Source organism: Sphaeramia orbicularis, chromosome 15, assembly GCF_902148855.1.
Source record: "Sphaeramia orbicularis chromosome 15, fSphaOr1.1, whole genome shotgun sequence".
Classification (NCBI taxonomy): Eukaryota; Metazoa; Chordata; class Actinopteri; order Kurtiformes; family Apogonidae; genus Sphaeramia; species Sphaeramia orbicularis.
This window is the reverse complement of record NC_043971.1, coordinates 49,861,934-49,874,704: the sequence shown is the minus strand read 5'-3', so window position 1 is coordinate 49,874,704 and position 12,771 is coordinate 49,861,934.

Below are 12,771 nucleotides of genomic sequence, written 5' to 3'. Positions count from 1 at the left end.
AACTCACCAAAGTTGGCAGAAATATCATGGCTGGTGAACACTTTCATACAATATCAAAATTAACGCCTTGGGTGCCAAAATGGATTCTGTAGCACCACCTATGTACTAAAAATCACACAAAACTGCCCTAGCGGCCAGTAGGAATGTCACAAATGCCAAAATGTTGGTCTGATTGAGCCCGACAAATCATACACTGACGCTCATGAGCTAACTCCAACAGGAAGATGGTAATCTGCCTTTCAAAGTGACTGTACCTTCCTGCGATTACTGCTTATTCATTTCCAACTTTTTTCAGACAAGTTATAATTATTAAATTTCCACAAGTCTGCAGAATCCAAAAGTGAAAGAATTTTTTAGATAGGACCTATGGTTATGGAATAATTGCGATTTGTTTCAAGAGTGCTTTTACTTTCAGTTTTCACACTGACAGATTGGCCTTTCTGTTATGAGGCCTAATAATCAGCCAGTAGTAATGTGACTGGTCAGGGTGGTAGATAACGCGTTGGACTATCACACGGAGGACCAGGGTTTGATCCCAGGTGAAGCTGACTTTTTTTTCCCCTTTATATTCATAAACAGAGGTTTGCTGCATTTCATTGTGGGTATGTGACAATTTGCACACAGAGGAAAAAGTACACACAGTACTTTTTTTTTCAAAATAAAAGCCTTATTAAAAATAATAAATAATGTCTATTAAATAACTTCTTTTAATTTTTATGACCAAACGCTCAACTGTTTGTACAATGTTTCTTCATTCAAAAGTACTCTTTCTCACAGACACACATGCTCACACAATAGGGTTTTTCCAAAATAATAGCCTTAAATGTGATAAATCATCACTTTTATGCTCAATTATTCATACAATTTCAATTCATTTTTCAAACTGATTCTGTCTCTCTCATACACACACAAACGCATATACACACAGTAGGATTTTCAAAATAAAAGTCTCATTAAAAAGTGATGGTGGTTTCAGCAAAGGGCCGCTGGTGTTCTGTAGAGACGTAAGGAGGACGGACACAAAAGGGTGGGAGCTCATATCGGGACGGAGAGGTGTGAGTGGAGCTGAGGTGTCCACAGTCACAGGAATGCGTGGTGCGAGGTCCCGCCCAATGCTGCTTGCAGCTTTAACTTTATGTTATTTTTTTATTTATTTATTTTTAGAACGTATGCACACATAACACCTCACACTTAACCCATAAAGACCTAGCACTACTTTTGTATCAGCTCCCAAATGAATTTTTCTCTTTATTGAACCTTTAAGTGATTTATTACCATCAAGACTGAAACAAAAAAATCAAACTGTATGGTAGGATTGTTTTAAATGTTATATATTTTATACTTGTACTGCAACCTGGGACTGGAGTTGAGAATTAGCACTAGATGTAAACTCTAAATGCATCACATCAGCTGCAAACTTGTAAACTTGTAACTATGTGTGACTACATTGTCCCTGACAAATAAATAAATACATAATGAACAATTAAAAAATGGGGGAAAAAAGCAAGCAAAATAATAGACAAATTGAACAAAAATGAACAAAATTTTAAAAATGAACAAAAATGAACCCAAAACTCAACCAATTAAACAAGAATGAATGAAACACCAACAAAAAAAACATAAAATGAACTAAATATTCAGCACACATCGTCCATCCTTCCGTCCGTCCGTCTGTATGTGCAAAAACTTTGGTGTGGACTGAAAGTCGATGGTTTTCAAGTGTGGACCAAGGTTCTAATAGTTTTGGATTTTTCATTATAGTTTAGTTTTATTTAGTTTTGACTTTTTTTTCTCTAATTCAGTTAGTTTTAATTAGTTTTTAGAGCAGGTTTGCTAGTTTTTATTAGTTTTCATTTTTTTTCTAAATGCTTAGTTTTAGTTTAGTCGTATCTTTTCTCTTCTTCTCCGTTGTATTCAAATAAATCCCAGACAGGACTCTGCTGCTTTCTCCCAACTTTAGTCTCCATGTTTCCAGGTAGAGTGGGGACTAGAAAACGACCGGAGACCACAAGTGACGGACCGTCTAGTGCCGTATGGTGCTGCTAGCTAAAATTGCTGAAGCGAAATAAATCGATTTCATATCAATGTGACATTGACAAAGACGAAAACAAAGGGAATTTTATCCATAATTTTTGTCCGTTTTAGTTAGTTTTGTAAACACACAATACAGTTTCAGTTAGTTATTTTTTTTTTTTCTTCTTTTAATTATAGTTTTTATTTATTCCAGTTAAAGAAAATGTTTTTTCTATTCTAGTTTTGGTCATTACCTCTGCCAAGGAGGTTATGTTTTTGCCGGCATTGGTTTGTTTGTTTGTTTGTCTGTCTGTGTGCGAGATAACTCAAAAAGTTATGGACGGATTTGGATGAAAATTCCAGGAAATGTTGATACTGACACAAGGAACAAATGATTAAATTTTGGTGGTGATTGGGCGTGGGGGGCCATGGGGGCCCCCTTATCTGCCTTGGCGGAGGTCTGCGCTCTCCGAGTGCTTTTCTAGTTTCGTTAGTTTTCGTTAACGATAATAACCTTGGTGTGTATGTCATGTTTCAGCTCATCCAATAGATTATTTTCCCTTTTCACATCTTCCAAGGTGCAGCTGCTGCTTTCTTTTACTTAAATGTCGTGGCATTAGGGGTATTTTCGGAGGTCAGAGTACACCACATGATGCATCAGAGCGAATCACGTTAGCAGAAACCAACAGTAGCCAATGAGGTTTCATCATTAGTATTAAATCCTCCTTTGGACATTCACGATTGGTTTCTGATAGAAAGAAAATGCTCATATTGGCTGTGGCATCGGGGTGCGCACTGGCCCACAGCGGGTGGCGGTCTGGGCCGGCCTGGCCACCCGGTGTGCTGAGTGGGACCCCTGCCCGGGGAGACGGGTGGCTCCTGGTCTCGTGGGGCTCGGGAACTGGTGCCTCGCCTGCCCCTGGGTGGCCAGCCCCCGGCGGGGGGTGGTGGCTGGTGTCCCTGGCCCCCTGGGGCCTGTGCTCGGCTGCTGTGGGGCCTCTGGTGGGGGCCTCCCTCGACCATCTTTGGGGCGGGCACACTGTTGCCTGTCGGTGGGGGGGGGCAGGCTGGATCCCCCCCCTCTGTGGTGTCTGCTGGATGGCTGGGCGTTGGGGCCCTCTTGGTCGGTCCCTGATCCTTGGAGGGAGTGCGGTTGTGGTTGCATGTGTGTGTTCTTCACCTCAGTCTGTTTGCCTGGTTCACTCTGTCACAGCAGATGAATGTGAACAACTGATGTTGTGTGGATTTGTGTCTGGTATTATTTGTTATAGGTATTATTTGTGTGAACGTGGTATACGATATTTTGTTCATGCCTTCTTTTCTTATATTCATCATTTCATAGGTCTTATGTATTTCATTGTTGTTGTTTTTTTTTGTTTGTTTGTTTTTTTGTAGTTTTGTTTGTTTTGTTTTTTCTCTCTCTTCTGCCCAGTTTACTCAGTTCTGGTTGTAGTTATTGTCACCATTATAATTGTCTCCATGGTTGTTACTGTTTGTATTGTTGATACTTTCTTGTGAGGGTCTTCGCCACCTCCTTCTCTCTTGTTCTCTCCCCTTCTTCTACCCCCACCCCCCACCCCCCACCCCCCATGTCAAGTCCAGCATCGAAATGTGGTTCAACAAAACTCATAATAAACACAGTAGAATATCAAAGGGCGCTTCATATACTTTATGAAGTTACCCTTGGCAAAGCAAATTTGTTCAGCACCAAAAGGAACCAGACTACCATTCTGCTGTTAGGACGCTGGACAAGACAAGTAGAAAAAAAAAAAAAAAAAAGTAGTGTGAGATACTCCCTGGTAAAATGTCCAAATAAAAGAGGATACACAAGCAAAAGTATCAGAAAAATGGGCAATGATGACTGGGAGTACAGTTGGTGTCGGCTGCTGCCTTGTCGGTACAGACAGCTGCCTGTCAGCTAGCTGAGCCCATAAAAGAAAAAGAAAAAAAAAGAAAATGCCCATATTTGGGCTCCATAGTGTTGTGCTGGAGACTCAGAGCTTTACAACAATTTTTTTTTTTTTACTTTTTTTTTTCCTTCTCTTTTTCTTTTATTCTTATTCTAGGAAATGTTCTTGTACTTTTAGAATGTCGGTTGTTTTTATCAAGTATAGAGGGATTTTTTTTATTGTTTTTTTTTTTATTGTGTTTGGATTTATCTATTTTCTTTATAATGTGGACGATGAGTCTGAAATAAAGCTTATATATCTGTCTGTCTATCTGTCTGTTTGTATGTATGTATTCTATGTATGTATGTATGTATGTATGAATGTAAAACTGTATATATGTCTGTATGTCTGTATGTATGTATGTATGTATGTATATATGTATGTATGTATGTATGCATGAATGTAAAACCATATGTATGTATGTATGTATGTCTGTATGCATATGTGTGTGTGTGTGTGTGTGTGTGTGTGTGTGTGTGTGTGTGTGTGTGTGTGTGCGTGTGTGTGTGTGTATTTATGTATGGATGGATTGTATGTATGGATTGTATATATATACGTATGTATTTCTGTATATATTGTATGTATGTATGTATGTATGTATGTTTGTATTTTATGTATTGTATGTCTATGTATGGCTGTATGTATGAATTGTGTGTATGTATGTCTTGTATGTCTGTCTGTCTGTCTGTCTGTCTGTCTGTCTGTCTGTCTGTCTGTCTGTACGTACGTACGTACGTACGTATGTATGTATGTATGTATGTATGTATGTATGCATGTACTTGGCTGTAACTGTTCAGTCTGAGTAAACTGTCCCCACATCTGTCATATTTGACGGTTTTCTTCCAGTGTATCAGTACTTCAGAATCTATGTGATGTTTTATCATGTTGGTCGTTTGTCCAGGACAACAGACAGAAATTAACTTTTCTGTTAAATCTGGTGCCTAATGTCAATACACATTATCATGTAACTAAATAAATTAATACAACTAAATACAAAATACAAATACAGGTCATGACAGACTTCAGTAGACACACCAAACTCCACGTCAGTTTGGAATGCTAATTTCTTGGTAAATTCAGGAGAAATTTTCTGCTGCAAGTAAACAAACTGTAATAAAATAAATATCTTAATGTATATTTTCAACGTTTTCTTTTTAGCAGTTTTAAAAGAACACGTACTGAAGGAGTGAACCAGCCCAAAATCTGAAAATTGAGCCAGTGTTTAAAATATCGATGTTTTTGCCTTAAAACTATGAAAACTTTCTGAACTTTTTCTCACATCACGTCGGTCATCATTTTGTTAGCAGAGCAGAAGCAGAAAAGCATTTTTTCTTTTCCAGTAAACCTCTGGCCTCCTGTCAGTGAGTACAGTCGGTCAAACTAAGCGAACATCAGGAACCACAGCCGTAGTTTTGGATTTGGCGTTGGCCGGGGGATACGCCGTCCTCCGCCTCCTGTTTTATTCACTCGTCTAACATTCAGCCCAGACGCAGCGTCAATATTCAAACCTGGACTTGGATTCTTTTCACCACATCCACAAACACTGCCGTTGAGCCTCAGGGATGGATCAGCAGCCAAAAAAAAACACAAGAGCGTTGTTAATGTTTCCAATTCTAACAGCAACTGCAGAGGAATAATATTCTGAGTCCATCTATGATCAGAGGTTTTTTTTACTGATGCTGAAGTTCACAGAGGAAACCAGAAGTCATAAAGTAGTTAATATCCCTTTGTGGCACAGAAACACTGCTGTGTCTGTTTTTATAGAAGGAAAAATACAAGTAACTCATCTAAAAGTCTCAGAAAAAGTACAGATAAGATAAATAAAAGAGTGAAATAACAACTCTCTTGACATTTAAACCCTTTCATTATAACAGGACTAGATTTATTAATGTGGTTTTTCTAATAAAAGTGTCAGAAAATGACGTTTTTGTCCAATGCTTTTGCATCTTTTTTTCAGGAAGAACTGTTCATAGTAGGGCTGCACGATTCTAGCAAAAATGTGAATCACAATTCTTTTGCTTAGAATTGAGATCACGATTCTCTGACACGATTTTTTTCACAAAATGTTTGTTGCACCGCTGTCGAGGAAAATGGGTTCTGTTACCTCTGATTGGCATCTTTCATTTCACTCTGCAAGTAGTCCGGTCACTTATGCAGTGTTTGCTGTGGAACTGATCTGTTGGTGTGGCTGTGTGTAATGGGGGTGGGGTGGGCGGGTGGTGGCGGCGGCACGTACACGGTTCAGCGCGGGGTGCACACATGTACGTTTCAGTCGGTGGTGGTGGTGAGGGGCTCGGCCCTAACCCTAACCCTAGTGTGTCCAACCAGGCGGCAGCACATACATCAACCAGTAATGGACCAATCAATAAGACACAGACTAATGGATGCCCACTAATTTAACTGTGAAATACACCAGAAAAAAAAGAAAAACATCATGGAAATTAGGAGTGGACGCCACTGTTTTTACAAAACCTCTGATTAAAGAATAAAACAATTAATAAAAAAAGGTCAAAGTAACAGATCAGGACCACAGTCATGTTTATCTGATGATTTCAATGTATTTTATAGTCTGATTACACAGATATAATGGGCTTTTTTACTCATTTTGATGATTATTTTCAATTTTTTTAAAGTATTTTTTTTTCATTTTGTTGTTTAATTTCTTTATTTTGTTGATTATCTTCCTCTTTTTTGTTCATTATTTTTGTTTGTTTTGTTTATTTTTTTCATTTTTTCTCATTTTATTGATGATCCCATGTGGTTCTGTCAGGTCTAGATGAATGCTGGTTCTGGATGCGGTTCAGTCTGAGGGTTCTCCACTGTAATCCAGACCCATGTGGTTACTGGTGGTCCTCGGTCCATCTTTGCTCCTTCAGGACTAGACCTGAACAGATAAAACCTTAAATCCATCACATTCATAGTGTTTATAATCAAAGGACTTTTCACTGTGACTTCTTTCTTTCTTTCTTATTTTTGTGGTTTTCCTTTTCCGTCCATTCCCGTCTCCCTCTGGTTTGATGTCGTATCTGTTGGTTCTAGCTTAACTCCTGTCGGTTACAGTTGAATTGGACCGTGGTTGGACCCTAAACCTCAGTGGAGTGTCTTTGTTCATGTGCTCGGGGCTGTTTCTGTCTTTGGTTCCCACAGGACCTTCCATCCCTGATAACTGTAGAACATCAGAGCTTCTCATTGGTGGAAGTAGGCTTCAGTTCTGAGCTCCACGGCAGGACTTTGGTCCGATCTGGACCGTTTCTGTTCCGTCTGATGTTTAGAATTCAGTAGTCTTAAATGTGCGCCCCGCTGACAGACATCCAACGCTCTGAAGGAGTTTCCTCCACAGCGTTTTCATCCAGTATCCAAGTATCCAGGGAATTAATGAGTTAATTATTAACCAGTGAACATGATGGAAGCTTTTACTCTGAAGTCCAAGGCCCGATCTGACTGATCTGAGGTTCGACCCTGACGTTACTGTCTGTCCCTGGAGACGTGGACGCAAGAGGATGGGACTAATATCAGATGAAGACATACTGAGGACACAGTGAGAGGAGGTCTGGGTCTGGAGTCTAGTCTGGGTCTGGAGTCTAGTCTGGGGTCTGGGTCTGGGTCTGGAGTCTAGTCTGGGGTCTGGGTCTGGAGTCTAGTCTGGGTCTGGGTCTAGAGTCTAGTCTGGGGTTTGGGTCTGGGTCTGGGTCTGGAGTGTAGTCTGGGGTCTGGGTCTGGGTCTGGTGTCTAGTCTGGGGTCTGGGTCTTGGTCTGGGTCTGGAGTCTAGTCTGGGGTCTGGGTCTGGAGTCTAGTCTGGGTCTGGAGTCTAGTCTGGGGTTTGGGTCTGGGTCTGGGTCTGGAGTGTAGTCTGGGGTCTGGGTCTGGGTCTGGTGTCTAGTCTGGGGTCTGGGTCTTGGTCTGGGTCTGGAGTCTAGTCTGGGGTCTGGGTCTGGAGTCTAGTCTGGGTCTGGGTCTGGAGTCTAGTCTGGGGTCTGGGTCTGGGTCTGGAGTCTAGTCTGGGGTCTGGGTCTGGAGTCTAGTCTGGGTCTGGGTCTAGAGTCTAGTCTGGGGTTTGGGTCTGGGTCTGGAGTCTAGTCTGGGTCTGGGTCTAGAGTCTAGTCTGGGGTTTGGGTCTGGAGTCTAGTCTGGGGTCTGGGTCTGGGTCTGGGTCTGGGTCTGGAGTGTAGTCTGGGGTCTGGGTCTGGGTCTGGAGTCTGGGACAGACAGAGACAGGGTTAAAGGTCACCAGGACCAGCTGTTCAACTACAGACAGACTAGAGTTAACAGGAAGTCCAAAGTCTGGGACTCACCAAGTTCACAAGACCAGACTCTGTGAACTTTATACAAACAGCCTCAGTGTTAATGTGTGAACTACAGGTTTAACCACAGAAGTGGAAGACCTGAGTATTTAAAGAATAGAAGGGTTTATTTATGAATCTGTGTTTTCATCTACAGAGTTCTGACTGTAAGTGTCCTCTGACTGTGTCGTTGTTAAGTCAATGTGTCTTCCTGTCTCCAGGTCCATGTCTATCTCCAGGTCCATGTCTGTCTCCAGGTCCATGTCTGTCTCCAGGTCCATGTCTGTCTCCAGGTCCATGTCCGTCTCCAGGTCCATGTCTGTCTCCAGGTCCATGTCTGTCTTCAGTCTGTTGTGGCTCCGTGTCCCTGAGTCCATTAAACACATCCAGATCATTCAACATGTGATGAAGAAGATGATGAAGCTGGTGAGCCAAATTATATGATTTTATCAGAGGAGAAAAACATGAGGTTTGGTGTTTGCTAACATAAGCTAACATTGGCTAATATTAGCTAACATTGGCTAATACGCTGTTTCTCAACGGGGGCAGTACCACCATTTGGGTTAGGAGTTAAGGTTGGGGCTAATATTTGCTAATATTAGCTAACATTGGCTAACATTAGTTAATATTAGTTAACATTAGCTAACATTGGCTAACATTGGGTAATATTAGCTAATATTAGCTAACATTAGTGAACATTAGCTAATATAAGCTAACATTAGCTAACATTGGCTAACATTAGCTAACATTAGTTCCGTCTGCATCAGTCAGACCAGATCTTTGTGGATTCCTCTGCTATAGAATACAGTTTTTATGAGCTGCTTCTCATCTTCACATATTGGGTTTCATTTGTCAGACCTTTATCTTTGTAATCCAGTTCAGATCAAAGTGAATAAAGTCATTTTTTATCTCACACACACTCCGTCTGTCCTAAAGGGTCTTTGTTGAAGTTTCTTTACATAGAAAAGATAATTCCCTGTTTCTTCCACAGTCACACTCAAATATTAGAAATCTGAACCAGTACTAGTTTAAACTGTTTGAAGATTCAATAATTAAACCTCATGTCATTAAGAAAAATATACTAACACATTTAAGGTGGATTTATAGATTCACAGATTTCACCTCATGCAGCGAGAAACAGGAAATAAAACACACTTTAAACCCAGACTGAACTGGAATAGAATAGAATAGAATAGAATAGAATAGAATAGAATAGAATAGAATAGAATAGAATAGAATGAGCTTTACTGTCATTACAAAATACCAGTGTACAATTCAACCAAATGTGTTTTCAAGTTCTGTAAAGTGTTCGGAGCAAAAATACACACATCAATTATAAGAACAGTCGAGAATAAAAATATAAAAGTCAAGTTAAAAGACACACACACACACACACACAAGTGAATCCAGTATCAATAAAATGTGCAGGACGTACAGATGTCAGTAACAACTCTAATGTCAGTTATTGGTGACATGTTCTGAATGTATGATTTATTTTAAACATTCATATAAATTCAGCCGTTTCCTCAATAGTTTCCATTTCCACATTTCCTACATTTCCAGTGGTGTTGATAGAATAGACCTTGTTCTTTTCATAGACATCTGAGCATGCTCAGTTCACCCCCCACTGACTGTGGAATGGGGGGGGTCAAACATAGAGCAGTGAGTGAGACTGACTCACTGTAAAAATAGACAGTTTGTCTTTTTTTACACTGTTTGTTTGTTTGTTTGTTTGTTTGTTTGTTTGTTTGTTTTCAGGTTTGTGTTCAGCCTGGTTTCGTGGCCATAGATTTTCTGGAAGTCTGTGTGTGTGTGTGTGTGTGTGTGTGTGTGTGTGTGTGTGTGTGTGTATGTGTGTGTGTGTGTGTGTGTGTGTGTTTGGTTTGTTTGTTTGTTTGTTTGTTTGTTTGTTTGTTTGTTTGTTTGTTTGTTTGTTTCCAGGTCTATGTTCAGCCTGGTGGATGCTCTGGAGGCCTGTGTTTGGTTTGAGGCCATAGATGAGCCAGTTTATCTGGGGGTTGGTCCCATCTGATCACTGCTGATCTCTGGAGGCGTGTGTTGTGAACAGGCGTGTGTTGTGAACAGGCGTGTGTTGTGAACAGGCGTGTGTGGTGAACAGGTGTGTGTGGTGGCACTGTGCGTGGGTTTTTACGCCCACAGTCAAAGTCTGGCAGGTTTTGGGGTTAATTGGAGGCTGTAAATGCCTGCAGGTGTGACTGTGAACTGGTGTTTATCTCCACTGTTGGTATCAGCCCTGTGATGAACCCATGACCTTTACAGGATGCACCCGCCTCCTGCCCCCCCCCCCCACCACCACCACCACCACCACCACACACACACACACACACACACACACACACACACACTCCTGTGGCTGTGACTGTATAGATAATGGATTCTACTGCCACCTGGGTGTGATTTATAGCTCATAGCCTGTTTGTGTTTGTGTGTTTCTGCTGTAGTGACATGAACAGGCACAATGAGCATCTGAATCAACTCCATCCAAAATGTGTTCACTCAAATTCAAACCTTTAACACATTTAAAGTAACACAACTCCTGAACTCTGTTTTTATGCCGTTGACCAAATTCTAGGTCTGTGGTAGAATCTGATAGAGTGATGTGTAAACCTGTTTAATTATTTTTACATGTTGGTTTATCGTCTGTTTGAGTTCAATAACAAATCCATCAAACAGCCCACATACATGGACATCTGCTTCAGACATTTACAGACATATTTCATGTGCATGTTCATCAGTTTTCTCTTCATATATTTATTTATTTATTTATTCATTCATTCATTCATTTTTTTTTTTTTAATAAATCTAGTCCTGTTCTGGGCTAATGGTAGTATTAAACCTGTGCGTATGTTCATTATCCATAAATGTCTGACTGACAGTAATAAGGACGTAGACTCTTCAGCTCATATTCATGTGTCTCCTGCTCCTTTTATTGCTCCACATCAGTACCCTCCAGTATCTCCACAACCGTCTCCTGGTGTCTTTGTGTTCATCATCAGATATCATCCTCCCAGGACTGCGTGGCTCTGTTTGGGACTCGGTCCTTTATGAACACTTATCAGTCCACGTCAGTATCTGGCAGCTTTACCCCTGATGAACACACACAAAGGAGCTTCACAGAACACTAGTGCACCTGTTGAAGCTCCACACATCTGTACTGCCACGTCGTAAACGGTCCAGGAAATTATTCATCTGTCGGAACATTCTCCATCATGATCATCAGCGTCGGTTGTTTATTTTAATGTCAGGTTTTTTTTAAAGAAGAGCCCTTATCTGTTTGACTGCACGGTGACAGTCACAATCATTTTTTAACATTTTAAAAAACATGTTCTTCTTTTTTATCAGTTATATTTTTATTATCACAGCACTCTATGAATGTTTTTTAACATTGGAACAGTGCATATGAAATACAAAAATACTAAACAGAACATCAATAATTCAATAATGATTCAATAATTAAATATTTAAGCCTTTTAAAAAAAGCACTGACTAGGTCTGGACTCATAAACTGGACCTGAAAGATAAAAAATAAAGAAAAACATGGACACACAATGATCTAGACAAACTGAGATGTTTGAACACATGGAAAATAGTTGAAAGCTTATTTCTATAAGCTCATAAAGTTTCATTATGAACATTTACAGATGTTTTTCATATTAAATGTGATAAAAATTCAAGTCTTTTTTTCTATAACACACTGTTTTAAGCATTTATTGCATATGATAATAATTACTGGTCGAGTAGAATAGTTGAATAAATGTTCTAAACTGTTTAAATGTTTATGTAATGAACAGGATCTGATGATACATTCCACCACATATCTCACTTTTACACCACTGGAATATCACACACCCTGGTTTTATTTAAACCCCCTGTTCCTCCATTTCTGCCTCTTACACTGAGCTACAGCAAATACTGAAAAGCCAATAAATTCATCTAGGCCTGTTATTATGGTAGTTCTTAAAGCAGTGTTTTTCAACCTTGGTGTCGGGACTCCACAAATTTCTAGTAATTGATAAAACAAAAACAAAAAAAAACATAGTAATAAAAAATTTGTGTTGAGTTGACAGAGTGAATCCCAAACCCTGGTTGTGAAACTGCAGCACTGTGGTTCTGTTTATCTGTGGTTCTGTTTGTCTGTCAAATGTTCATTGTGGTCAGTTTCAGATGCTGCAGCTCTTTCATAATTCATAGTTTGAGTTCTTGTTTGTTCAGTATTAATTGTCAGCCTTGTAAATCCAAGCTGGACTGACTGTACATATCCTGACCAAGGAAAATCCAATTCTCCCTTTGTGCAGTAATCTACACCTGGATTTACTGCCTCTGTCCGCAATAATATACATTATTTTACAGCTGCAACCGAATCGAGTAGGTGCTTGAAGGGAATCCAAAAATTCACGATTCGATTAATCCACTCGAATTGATTGAAGGGGAATATTCTATTGCAGTTTTCCTGAACTGAAGCTTCTTTGTGCATCACAATAAGCATCTGTGTGAAACACAACAGTGG